This window comes from Paramormyrops kingsleyae, chromosome 8, assembly GCF_048594095.1.
Source record: "Paramormyrops kingsleyae isolate MSU_618 chromosome 8, PKINGS_0.4, whole genome shotgun sequence".
NCBI lineage: Eukaryota > Metazoa > Chordata > Actinopteri > Osteoglossiformes > Mormyridae > Paramormyrops > Paramormyrops kingsleyae.
Genome location: NC_132804.1, coordinates 19,796,371 through 19,810,401, shown reverse-complemented (window position 1 = coordinate 19,810,401; position 14,031 = coordinate 19,796,371). Strand labels below are relative to the sequence as shown.

The 14,031-nt window shown below is 41.9% G+C and overlaps 1 protein-coding gene across 3 annotated transcripts in view; it reads left to right on the top strand.

The window, feature by feature from the left end:
• Positions 1-9,695: 9,695 nt before the first annotated feature.
• Positions 9,696-14,031, top strand: part of dlgap4b (discs, large (Drosophila) homolog-associated protein 4b) — a 124,257-nt gene continuing 119,921 nt past the window's right edge. Inside the window, exon 1 of one of the 3 annotated variants that reach the window (XM_023836375.2) lies at positions 9,696-10,075. The gene's annotated coding sequence lies outside the window, so the exon portion shown is untranslated. The remainder of the gene's footprint in view (positions 10,076-14,031) is intronic. The other 2 variants (XM_023836374.2, XM_023836376.2) reach the window with 2 other exon arrangements.

Here is a 14,031-nt window from a genome sequence, read left to right as displayed (position 1 = left end):
GTGTAGATGCTTGTGCCTGTTAATATATGACCTTTAATTACCTGTGAAATGTTACACCAAGTAGTGTTACGTCTGGCCCAGATGAGTATAGACACCCTCACTTAGTGTCATAGTTTCCCCATCTGGAACATTTAGCAGATGACCAAATTAATGTTAAGTTATAAAAGCAGGGTCAGGCAGTGTCCCTGCAGAAACTGGGGTTAAGGGCATTGGGTCAAGGTCCCATTTCTGACATCATTCTGCCAGCCACAGGTACTAATCCAACAACCTTCTGATCATAGGCACATAATCCTAACCCGCAGAGCCACCTCTGAGTTGTCACTGGATTCCTCCAGAGTCCTTTCCAAACAGAGTCCTCTCCAGCTTACTGCGAGATAGCGAGAGAGACTTCACCACTCACTGTTTATTGAACACCTAACACCCACCTGCGTAAAAGCTTGTTAATCTGCTTCATAATTTACAGTGCCGCTGTTATGATGTTATTAGGAAATGTGTTATTTGGATCAGATGTTTAACATCTCTTTTTCCTCCGCAAAGCTCAGCAGGAATACTGGCTTCTATATTTGCAGTGCAATTATGTTTCACTTAATAAAACTTCATTATGTGCATGAGGTACTGTTATAAAATTCATACCCTCTATAAATTTCACAAGGAAACTAAACTGGCATGCAGGCCATGATGTAATGTTGACATTCATATTTATGTATGTGCCAGACTTTGTAGGGATTTAGCATGGGTGACAGCACTGTCACCTTTCTGCAATCTCCATCACTCCAGTGTCACCCCTTCTGAAGCTGGGCTTACTATCTGTAAAATGTGTGGGGCTACAGCTAAATCAATCTCATTTTGTACATGCCTCCCCCCCCTCCCCCACTACAAACCCCACACTTTTTAAACAATTGCCCCCATGTAAAAGCATATGAAAAGCGGCCGGATTTTTCCAAAGAGCAGCCAAGGATGACCTGTGTCATGTGATCCAGAGATTGCCTTTTTATGGATGATGAACTCCTTGGTTCACTGGCACGTCTCTCTGGACAAAAGCCTCCACCAAATGAATAGATAACGATGAACAGTAGAGAGAGATGAAAAGATGGGGGAAAATATGCATGTTCAGTCTTAAGATCAGTTAGACAGCTCTGGACCAGCCTCTGATGTATAAATCTTTCATTAAGGAATTGTGCTTGTGTGGGAGAAGACCAATCAGAAGGCCTCTTACTTTTTAATGAAATGCCCCTTAATGGTGTCCAGTCTCCCCTCGTTCAACTCATTATACCAAATAGCAGTTCCTTGTTTTTTAAATCACACGAGGTACTGATGATGCCACCCACATCCAAGAAATTAGTTCAAATAAACCTTGTTTTAGAAGTTTACTTTAGAAAGCCAAACTTGCTTACAAGAAGGACAATTCTTCACCTTAAAAAGTTCAAATGTTCATTATTCAAAAAACCACCTTCCTGCTCCTTGCCTTCATTTTTTATTTTTTTTTGATCATCCTAATTGAACAAGGCATTGAAAAGGTTAATTAATTTAAACACAAGCCTGCCTGCGCTGTTTCGCAGTGCTGCACTCTCTCCCAGCAGCTAAAGTCAAGCTGAAATACAAATTACTGCATAAAGAGCTTTTATGCTGCTGGCAAAAAGTGAAATAATGGCGTAAAATCCCAATTAAGCCACATCTAACACACCAGGAGAAACAGCTGATTGTATTTCAGGCACTGGTCACTCTCAGTGGGTCCAATTTATGTCAAATGCTGTCGACTCTCTGATTTTGGGGGCTTCACACCTGCATCTGGCACCAAAAGAGGAACCTAAGTGAAGTGGTATATAGAGTTTTCGCAGTAAGGTGACCTTATTTGGGCTCGGGAAATGGACTTCATGTTGGACATCTCTTCATTATTACACCATAATGTACAAATAATTAATGTCTTCTCTACATCCTGTCCTTGAGAAGCGATGCGTTCAGCAGCGTGTGGGGCTACAGTGGAGACGTTAGCAGAAAGCGTAGCCCAGTGGACTGAATGCAATCTCGTTTGGGAAACGATACCGTCAGCAAACGTGCTGTAATGCAGCTTTGTTAGAAAAATGTGAAACAGGCAGAAGTGATGTAGCATTCACCTTCAAAGTGTTGTCTTACATTATCAATGAGTTGCTATAGTAACACTAACATATAGCACTGTGACGCCTCTAGGGTTGTGGGTTCAATCCCTTGGTCTGTGAGCAGGGACTTTGCATGTGTATATGTGTTTGGGTCCTGGTACTCAGTCCTTGGTATCCCCTTCCTTGGGCCATATGCTTCATGGAATTGGTTCCAGGTTCATCGTAGCCATGTCCTGCATAAGCTGTTATGGAATATGGATGGATGGAACTTCTCAGGTCAAAGTCATGCTATACGTTTCATTCCAAAATGCAAATATTGCACATGTAAGTGAAATAATTGCATATATTATAGTTGTCAGTAAACGTTTTTGCATAACCAAAATCTACTGAACGATTATTTGCAGCTGGATGGAATATTTCCGCTGCCATTATCAAGATTTGTGTGTTCCATATAAATAAGGGAAATTTCCTCATTTTAAAAACTGTCTGCCTGTCTCTTCTCTTCTTTCTAATTGAATGAAACAATAATCATTACGCACTGAGGTGCAGTAATTGGTCGCCCAAAAGCAGAGCTCAGCTGCCGTTTTCTGTGCTGTTGAACGGCACTGAGCTGCCATTGGGACCGCAGTGAAACAGCAGCGCTGTGACAGAAAAGGTCAACGACAATCACATGTTCCTGGTTAATGAAGTGGGCAGGCGTCCACGCTCCTCTTTTAGCCATAATTGGTCAGCAATTATTTGGAGAGTCGATATTGGCGAACTCAGGATGTGCCTGAGTGGCAGGCAGCCAATCAGGAGGCCCGTTTCATCATCTTCTTCTTTAAATAGTGTGTTATTCTCAGAATAATAATGGTAGAAGACAAAGTCTGCCATGTAACTTCAAGGTGCAACATGTCAGTCATACAAAAAAAAAGACAATAAAAAAATGCAGTTTTGCAAGGAGAAATGCATAATCTAACACACACTGAACATGATATCCAATTGTCACATGAAATCACTGTCTCATATTTTTGGCACCAACTGAACAGACACTCCCAATCCTTCCATTATCAGCCGGATGGTCGTCATTCAGGCCTGAGCCACGTAAAGTATGACATTACAATTAGTTAATGGCCTCAGGGAAAAAGCGTTGGGGTTTATCTCTTCAAAAAAATCAAAAGAATCCTCCAATAATCTGCTTTAAAACCATAGCTAATCCTGCACTGGCCTGACTTTGGGTAGCAATGGTGGAATTTTTATAAATGGCAAATTCTTTTAAAAGTGTCAGATCGTCTGGCTTCTGAGCCAGGAGACAGTTCATTGGTTCCCTACGTAACACCCCGCCCCCTGAATCCTCATGCTCACAAATCACCTCATCCCACCTTGCCGAGTGCTTTACCTCGCCCTTCGTTATCATCTCGGGTTTATCATGCCTGATTTTGCTGATTTAGCTGCGTGGTGCGTGGGGGTGTGTGTGAGCCCCCGCCCTCATTTTAACACACCCTGCCAGGGACGCAGCTGCTAACAGAGATGGTTCAAATGTAACGAGCCTGAAACCCGATGGAGATACTGAAGCTGTAAATACCTACTGTAGTTCTGGCAGACGTGAGTTTAGCAGAAAGCGTGAAAAAGTGGGCCATCCAGAGAGAGACATCCAGACTATAAACACGGACAGTACAGTAATTGCTGCGCAGAGGAGAGTCCTGGGCTTGCTGTTCAGTCCTGCCTCTCTCATGTTCAGCGGGCATGAGCGGCTCGGAGAGACTGATGGGCGGGGTGACCGTGCTGAGAGGTTTTCCCCATGAGATGCACAAGGTCACAAAGCTGGATCTGGAATTCTAGAACACCTCACCTGGACAGTGATGCCGACAGCCCCTCTTAAATGCAGTTCTGCAGAAAACGCTGATATAAAACATGAGCTGGACTATTTGATCAAATTCCAAAGTATCATAAGACTACTGCAGCTCCAGAGTTACCACTCCAGGCTTTATGGAGAGACCTAGTGAGGGTTTTTTGGAGGCCGATTTGGACACATAACACACAAAGTTGAGTGGGCTGTCTTTAGTGGCTCAGTGGGCTAAGCCTCTTTGCCTGTGATCAGAAGGTTGCTGGTTTAAGCCTTGTGAGTCCTTGAGCGAGGCCCTTAACCCCCAGCATCCTGGGTGCCGCAACGGGTGAGTGCCCTTTGCGGCCAGCTTGCTCTGAAGTTGGGGGAGGTGTAAAAGGAATTGTCCCATGGGGATCAAGAATAATAACTATTATAAGTTGCAGGGTTACCATGAGCTGCTTCACCCATGGAATGGTTGGAGGACCCTGCTGTTGCCTGCATCTTCACACACTTGTTCAATCTCCAGCTCTCTACTTCCGCTTCCCATGCTAACACTCTCGGTGTCATATCAACTCTCTGAGTGTCAGTGAAGAACGACAAACTTGTTCTGTTTGTCCTGCTCTTTAATTCCATTCCCTGATCCCACACCAAATATCTCCATTCTTTGTCTAAGCTTCTCATCACCGACAATCACAGATTACTCAGATTTATTGTTTAATTATCAGCCGTATGATTGGCCCTTGTAAAATGGCTTTAGGCTTTGGTCTCTCAGTTCATTGATCCCTATTGAGTTTTCCTTTCATCCTGAATACTCCCCCCTTTGTTTATGTGCGTAATGAAAAAAGGTAAAGGGTAATAGGAAATAAACTCTCTGAAATATTAGATTTAAAAGAAATGGATAGGAAAGACAATATCTGAAAATTGCCATATTATGCAACAGCAATAAAGATTGATAGTTTTCTTACCTTCTTTTGTGATTTGTCTGTTATTAACCATAGTGCTCCTTTGGTGTGACGCATACATTTCTGAATAATGTGAATATGTCAGAAACCGGAGAAAAATGTCTGTCCGCTTCTTGACATTGGTAATTGAACATTACTTGCATTTTCACCCCACATCACACCATTCCACTCATCAGCTCGAGCTGTGGAAATCCGAACACAAGTGTTCACAAAAAAAAAAAATCACCATAGTCATGGGGGGTCCCTTGAGGAAGATGGGGGCAGGTTCGCTTTTTAAATGACCTTAGGCTGCACAATGTTATAAGAGATCCTAGCCGTATATCGACCCTGTAAAACAGCGGCCTGTAAATGAATTACTTTTATCCAAATAGACTTTCATTATTACCCATTTATGAAGCTGGATCGGTCCAGATTAAATACTTTAGGCTTTTGTGCCCCTCCTACAGTGTCTGGGATATAAATCTGTGACCTTCACACCATGCTACCTAGGGCCCACAAACTACACAATGCTTACTGAAATAGGTCCATTATATGAAGAAAAACAGGATGTTGATTGGCTGGATGGGGTCCTGAGGAGAGGAATCAGGCAGCACGGGTGGGCAGCCCATGCACAAATGTCATCACAGCAGTGGATCCAGTCAATTCAATGACATAACAAATGTCTTTTTACTTAATTTGGTTTAAGGTAAGCAGAAGTGGTGTTGGACATTAAATACTCTCTGGATGAGTTACACACTGGGGTTAAACATAAAAGAGAATCTGCAGGAATTCAGTAAGCACTTTGGGGGAGTTCCTTTTGGCTGCGAAGTCTGTCGCCTTTACTTCGGTAAGAAGTTGTTCCAATCCTACAAGCCTTAGACGATGACGTGCTCAGACAAGGACATGAGAAGGTGGCACCAGCGTCCAGGTGGCCCCTTTCATGGGCTTTGCTCTCATGCGCTGTCAGTTTCTTCGTTGCAGTTTGTAAAGCTAACTAAAAGGGAAGTACTGGGAGAGCCGTGTGCCTCAGACAGTCCTAGACACTCCTGTCCTGTCCTCCAAGTAAGTGTCCTTCTTTTAGGTTTCTCTCCGTTAGCAGTCTACAGGAGATAGCTGCGCGATAGACGACGGGTGGCGGAGTTTATCCCTGGTTCAGCACCGGACAGCTCCCTGCCGGCAATTCAGCATCAGGTCACTACTGCTCTTTAGCACGAGTGTCATGAGATTTCCAGTTCTTACCGGCTTTAACGGGCTTTACTGTATTATTAGGGATATTACTGGTAGTAAATATTTTTCTCAACTAAAATTTCTTGAAGGCTTGCAAGATTAATTGCACTTCTGTGTTAATCACTGTCAGTGCCATTTTGACTGTAGTGCCGTTAAACTACATTTTCTTTTATACATTCAGTGCTTTGCCACACCCTGTGTCTATCTGTTGCGGGTCACCTCAGGCTAAGCTTGATATATTGTCTTGTGACCCCCATCAATTACTGATTTCAGGAGTCTTCATTTATTAAAAATATTGATTTCCTTTGCACTAGTGACTGGTCTTCATTTATCTCTTAATACAACTTGTCTCAAAATTTGTCTTGTTTTTTTGTTGTTGTTGTCGCTGTGCCTATAGCAAATGAGATAACATCAAGCAAGTCAGCTCTGAAGAGTGTATTAAACTGGCTTTTTAATGGCATTTTCAAAAGAGATGCGTTCTTCGTCACTCATATGAAAACTGACTGACACTTTACCAAATGTGGAGGTGGGTTTCAAACAGCACTCACGATGGGGCTGCCCCCCCGCCCCCCATGCTATAACAGGAGCAGAACAAGACCAAGGTTTGGTTACAACCAACCAGCTGAGCATAAAGAGTCACAGTAACAAGGTCTCAACTGGTTGGGTGTAACCAAACCTTGGTCTGGATTTGTTCTTTCTGGAAGTGTGCATACAGTATGTGAATGGTCTTCATGTGTCATGGTGCCTGAATGGGTAGCATGGTAGCCTGATACCTGATAATTCCAGGGCTAAGAGTTCAAATATTGCCTGAATATTGCTTGTGTGCAGTTTGCACAATTTCCCAATGTTTGCTCTTATATTCCAAACCAATTGCCTCCTCCATTCTTCAAACAGACTAAGGATTATTACCTGATTTTCTCGATACTCCAGTGTGATGTATAAATCCCCAGACCTTTTTCATCTTACTATCTCAGGCTGTGATTCATACGAATGTCTTTGTCCGGGTCCAGTGATCAGAATAGATCACCAGCATTTCTTCCTTGCTTGATGTGCCATGAATGGTAGTTAACTTGCTCACATACGGCAAGGATCCACAGGGTCACAAATGCAGCATCGCCCTCCTTAATTTCCAGCAAACTCCACAGGTGAACTTCCCAAACACATTTAGTGGTATCAGTCCATTTCTGGTTTTACCTCATTTGCACTTCAACCAGATGAAGTACTGGTTTCCATCTACAGGTAAGACTTCTTATTTGGATGTTGAAGCTTATGTGATTCATTGCTGTCTATTTAGCTGCCAAAAAGATTCTTATGTTTTTTAAACCTTTTAATTAAGTACCTGCCATCTATGTACTATGTGCCACATACAGGTCACATGATTTAACTGCTGTTGTCTTTGGTCTTCTGTTTATCTGCATTTCATTCCATGGCATCCTTTGGATAATGCATGCTTATCCAATCCTTACTGCTTATCCAGCAGAGCGTCATTGCAAGCTGGAGCCCCTCCCAGGTAGTATAAGACAACAGAACCTTCTGGATGGGTTATCACACTCACTGTGGGAAATATAGAGACACCACTTTCACTATCTGCTTGTTTTTAGCTGTGGGAGAAGCTGGAGAAAGCAATGCAAACTGCACATGCAGAGCAAGAACGGGATTCAAACCCACAACATACAAAGTGCCAATTCTACCCACTAAACCACAGTGTTAAACCACCCACAGGTCATGTGAAAGCTGCTTGTCTTGTTGTCCTTTTCTATGCCTCGCACAGGTCATGGGGAGGGCATTACTTTTCCCCAGCTGTGCAATCACTGGAACATGAATGCACACAGGAACATTATGTTTATTTAATTAGCCGATGCTTTTATCCAAAGCGACGTACAATGGAGAATTGGAGAGCAGTGACACCCAGTGTCCCCGGAGCGACTCGGGCAATGCACCCTGCCTAAGGGGCTAACGGTGACAACACTCAGCCAGTTATGGGATTTGAACCGCTGCCCTTCTGATCAGAGGCAGAGTCCAAACCTTCAGAGCCACACCCACAGAGCACCAATGCATGTGGACCACTCATCCAGTGTTGCACAGCGGCATCATTAATTTCATGTTAATCAAATAAGCCTTCCCACAACATACAGCAGGGGATTCTGGGAAGAGGCATGCACCTCCTTAGACGTATCCATCGCTGATGCCTATGTGAAGCTGAGAAGAAAGCTGTTCCTGCCCTGATTCCGAGATCCGATTCCACTTCAGTCAGGCTGTGCAGGCAAGAACCCTATCTGCTAAAGACGCTCCAAATAAGAATATAGGAACAGAAGAAAGTTACAAATAAGAGGCCATACGGCTCAGCAAGCTCACTTGGAAGAAATTAAACTAATACTTTAAAGTTGGCAGGATCTTGTCAAGTTCAGATTTGAAGAAATCTAGGGTCTTAACCTGCACTATGAAACATAGGATGAAAGAGAGCAAGTCATCCATAATTCAGTACTTTAAAAAAATCATTAAAATAAGTTGCCAAATAAAAATATCCTACCAGTAAAAACAAGATGCTTTTTTATTTTTTCAAAAACAAACAAAAGGACACATCAGTGAATGGAATGATAAGCAGATTTATGTGATGAGCTAATGTGGTATGTAAAAAAGGTACACAAAGGATCATCATCTCTGAAAACTGAAAATTCTGCACGCCGTCATTGTGAGATCGTGTCCTTTCCACACGTGTGTCCTTCGAGGAACTGAAAAATCAAAGAAGCAATCTGTGACCTTCAAGACGGAGAGTCACTGGATCATGAAAATGACGTGTACACACACAGAAAAAGTACACAATGTCTGAATGTCAAAGAATGTATCGTATAGAATACTTTGGATAATCCTCAAATAGGGGCAATAGTTGCCAGAGTCTCTAGTGACTTAATGTAATTTATGCATGAGAGCATCAAAGATTTGAATCGTTGGGAGGAAGAAACTTAACATAATAAAGCATGTCCGATAACAGTTTGCACCAAAATAAAACAAAATACGCATATCAGTTTTCTGGAAATTAGAGTAGGAACAAATCATGCCAGCTGGATAATGGGTTCTTAAATGTGTACTGTATAGTTAACTCATTTAAATTCATTTAACTTGTGCAATGTTGCTTCAGTTGTTGACTGTAATCTATATGCCACTACATTTTAAGCAAAGTTTTGAACAATCATTACACTGTTCTGAATGAAAAAGAGGATTTAAATTTCACAAACAAGACATAAAGTGGAAGGCCTTCAAGGAATTCAGGCTGCTGGTAATTTTCTCATTTGCAGTCGCTGATTCAAACAAACATTTTCGGATAATAAACCGAGGCAGAAATGGTTTGACGCAGCTGAACCCCTGCCCATGTATTAATATTAAAACTGCCGTAAGTACTTAGATAATCTTATTTAATGCACCAATTTATATAGCATATAATGGCTGAAACATTTTAACAAGTATTTAACTATTTTAATTACATTTCTACACTTTAATGACAAACGCAATACGCTTAAAATTAATAATTAAGTACCTCCTAAGAGGTTTTGAGTATCTCGCAATTACCAGTGTGTCATTAATATAAGGAATGCCGTGTCTCTTTCGCTCTCCCTCCCGTTCTCCTTCTCGCTTTCTCTCTCCCTCTCTCCCCCAGTCACTCTCTCCCCCCTATCGAGCGGCCGCTGAGCGCTGCCGCATCACTGGGCGCCTCGCAGACTTCGGTGTCCTGACCGCAAACGTGAAGGAGCCGCTCGGCGATGGGGCTCAGCACGGGAAGGGGTGCTCGTATTTCCTATTTCTGTCTCTGACAGAAAAAAAAGAAAGAAAAGAGCAACATCGAGTCACTGTTAGTTTCATCCGAAACGATGGGCTTTTGACACTTATTGCCGACATCTGAAAAAATATATATTTATATTGCCGGGACAACATCGCCAATGAGGGCAGGATAGTAGGAAGAGCAGTTGTGATCCCAAGCAGCCATCAAAATACCTAAGGAACAAAAGGTAGGCTATGTGTTTCCTGTTGCTTGAGATTTCATATTTGCGCGCTTTTCTGTGCAGAACAGCTTGTTTTAATGAGACTGGGATATTCTGCTTGAATTTCTGGGCGAATGAGCTGCAAGCGTATCCGCGTTTGGTGCGACTCCGCCGGGGCTTTTCTGTCTGCAGCAGCCGTGAGTGTGATAGACCTGGGAGCGCTGGAGCATCGCTGGCATGACGAGACTCAGCGTGACCAAGTACAATTAAGGAGGTGCTTTGCTCTTTTCCGCGTCAACGTCTCCTTCTGTGCCTGTTAGTTTCTGTGTGTGGTTAGCTTTCACAAAGCGCACTGTCGAACAAGCCTTTTTGTGTTTCAGGATGCGTCCGTTAAGCATTCGAAACTGGGGCAAGTGAGATGTTTACGCTGAACACGGTGGTATTTAAATATTTACTCATTGCATTCACATACAAGGAAAAACACCCCGTCTACTATATCTCTTCTGTATCTGTGTATGAAGAGACGGTCCTTGTGCCATCCAGCGAAGACCATGTCAAATTTCTGTTTTCTTTGGGACAAGAGCGCAGAAAACAAGAAGTATATATATGCGTGTATTGGAGCCTCATTTACGAGTTATTACGCCCGGATTAGCCTTAAGGTCCGTTCCCGTGCTTCACTAACATCACCCAAGCTAATACTGAAGAGTAAAGGCGAGCCAGTTAGACTCTCAGATCATAGTCCATTTATAACAGAAAAATTCAGGACTCGGCAGAGAGGAAAGTTATTTAACGCACGGGCAGAGAGTGAGCCCAAGCTTTCAGCTCAGCCCGTTAACTTTTGCCTAGTTTTAGGTCCATTTTTTTAGGTATTATTTGGGGAAATCCAGTCTCCTGCCTGAACTAGACGTATCCTAAACTGGAGTAAACAGCTTTTGATGATTTGCCGGTGAAACATCGTTTACACGTTTCAAGCTCGCTATCCCTTAGGCTTAAGGAGACACATTTATAATGAATTAATCCCGTTTGGAGGTTTCCTACACTGAAAATATCAAAGTCCAAATAGCTTTGGTAAACCACTGTTTTTTGACCGGTTTGTTGTGTAGGACAGCATGTTTCGTGCAAATAATCGATAAAATGATTTAGACCGCGTGTGTGGTTTTCCCTAAAAAGTGTTTATTATTATTATTATTATGATTATTATGATGATGATTATTATTATTATTATTATTATATTTTTAGCAGATAAAAGCTTGTGGGTCACCGATAGAAATGGGAGCAGTGTGCACTGGGGACCAAGACACTGTGTTCTGGTGATCATTTAAAATAGACCACAGAACTCATTTTCCCTGGTCCGCTGAAGGGCTTGCAGCCCCTGTCCCAGAAAGTTTGCGTGCTGGCTAGGATTTTGAGTTCAAGCTACCGCCCTTAAATCTGCCATCAGAGAGAGCTTCAGCAATTAAAATCCTCTTTCAGCCCTGGGAGGTCTGATGATTCATTCTCAGTCTGAAACAGATTTTGGGATCACAAAACTGATGAGTGTTGTGACACTTTGGAACTTCCTGACAAGCAAGTAGAGAAGGAGAGAGAGAGAAAGTGTGTGAGAGAGAGGGAGAGAAAGTCCTACTGTCAGTGCTAAATAGAGACTACTAATCAGTAGGAAATCAATAGTCTTTTACAGGAATGTTTATACTAATTAAACTCAGTTATCGGCTATCCTGTTACATTTGTGCTTTTCAAAGGCTTAAGATCATCCTTTTTCCATGCTCCCCCCACTATGATTGCGCCTAAAAGTACTAGGTCACACTATGTCCCAGCCCCCCAAGTCTGCATGACGTCAAATTAGCAGTGGTTTCAGTGTCTCCCTGTAGACACGCAGCTTTTTAAAATGACCTCAATACAATATTGCCTAAATGTTGCAGTGGCCCTGATGTTCCCCTCCAGCAAGAAGTCTCTGCAGATTGAATAAAGTGCAAATGCGCAATAGCCCGCAGAATGAATGTGAGTCTGTTCTGAAATGACATCGCATTTTCTTCAGGAGGCAGTGGCACATAACGGCTGCATTTGTGATTAGGCTTCTGCATTACTGCCTGGCAATTGCATCTTTTACCTGTTACTATCCCCATGTCTGCTTGTATTATTCCACCCAAAAGGTCCCAAAGTAGGTTCCTTGATCTTCTTGTTGTTTGTGGCATGGGCAGAAAGCTGAAGATGCAGAGGGCATATGTTATGCAATATGTATGCCACACATTGTATTAAATATCTACAGTTTTGGAGCTGTATATCTGAGCGGTGAGATCATCGCGATGGCATTGTTTCACCTCGTCATGCCAGCCCATCCGTGGGGGTGGCACCTGTCCACACCTGCGGGCGTTTCTTGCTGCCCCCTCTGTCCGAAGCGGACTGATTCCGCAAATACTCTCTCTCTCTCTCTCTCTCTCTCTCTCTCTCTGTCTCTCTCCAGAAAGCTGGTCAGCTTTGTGCTCTGATCCAAAAGTGCAATTAAAAAAAGCACTGTCCGCCATCCAGAAATAGTGCTGTTGGTTTAACATTTATTGTGGTGGAAGTGAACATCACACTTGTACTCATGTTCTGGAATTCTTATTGACACAAATGTGTTTACATACAGGATTATGACTGGGAAATCACCTACAGGTTTGTTTTGAAAAAAAATATGATAATTCGTGGTATATTATACGTCATTCTAAGAAAATAAAAGTTTTTTCTATAGAGAAAAATGCATGCCAGTCATTAATATGTGCAGAAATTAATCAATGCCTATAACACTGGATACATATGCAAAAAAGTATTAATTAAAAAACATAGAAACTGCAAATACATCAAACTAGAAAGCAGATAAGGAAAACAGTAGATCCTCTAAGGTTCCTTTCTATTACAGAAAATAAAATGATGTAATATTAATATAGGCCTGGTGGCTATGGTTTTAGAACTAGTCTTAGTATTGTCCTGTTTTGTCTTCCAATAATTTTAATGGGAAAGTATAAACGTTTGCAGATTTATTGCAAATGTCCAATGAATTCTGAGCCAGCAGATGGTTTAGTGGCTAAAGGGAAAGATTTATGGCGATACAGTCAGACAAAGCCATCAGGTGTTTATCTCCTGGAGCAAAGCTGTTTGAGGAACGTTTAGTAGCTGGATTGGATTAATACAATGGAAAACTGCACAAACCGTTCACACACAGTGTAAGTCAGTTCTTTGTAAGTAAAGTAACGTTTGTGAGATCTCATAGACATATTTTGTATCGTGCCATTAATTTAAGTACCTTGTGGCTTTCAACTCTGTAAAAGACAGGAAATAAAAGCACTAAAAATAACTGTCAGAGCTTTGTTATCCAGAAGATGCAAGTGCTTTTAAATCATTTGCCTCAGAAGGAGCATCACTGGAAGGGTTTTCTGTTTACAGCAGAGTGCTGCAATGAATAAGCAAAAATGCCACGATTACCCAGGTCCTCCATCCAGAAAAGCAGGGTGTGCAACATAAATAGTCCATATGGAGTTTCAATAAGAGGACATTCAGCAAGTTCCAAAAACTGAGCCAAGATGGACTGAAATAAAACAACAAAAAAAACTTCAACTTTTTAAAACCTCTCCTAAAACTTGTGCTTATAGAAGGTAGTTCTCCAATTACATTTCAGTTTGATTGTATAAGGAACGTATTTTATGTAAGTTCTGTACCACAATCCCATGTTTTCAGTATGATATGATAAGCATGATATTCTAAATTATTACGATACACCTTAAACTTTCTGTCTTTAAAAAAAAAAAAAAATCTTTTCCCATCTGGTGCTACAAAAATGTTATATTTTCGGCATAACAGGATCTCTATTCTTGAATGAATATTTACACAATGAGTGACAAATATGCTTGTTAACAAATTCAAAACAACTGTTCCTTACAGGCCTGGAGTCCAACAGAACTTCCATTACTTATCATACTGTAGCTACAGGCCTGTTTGTAGCTTGTTAT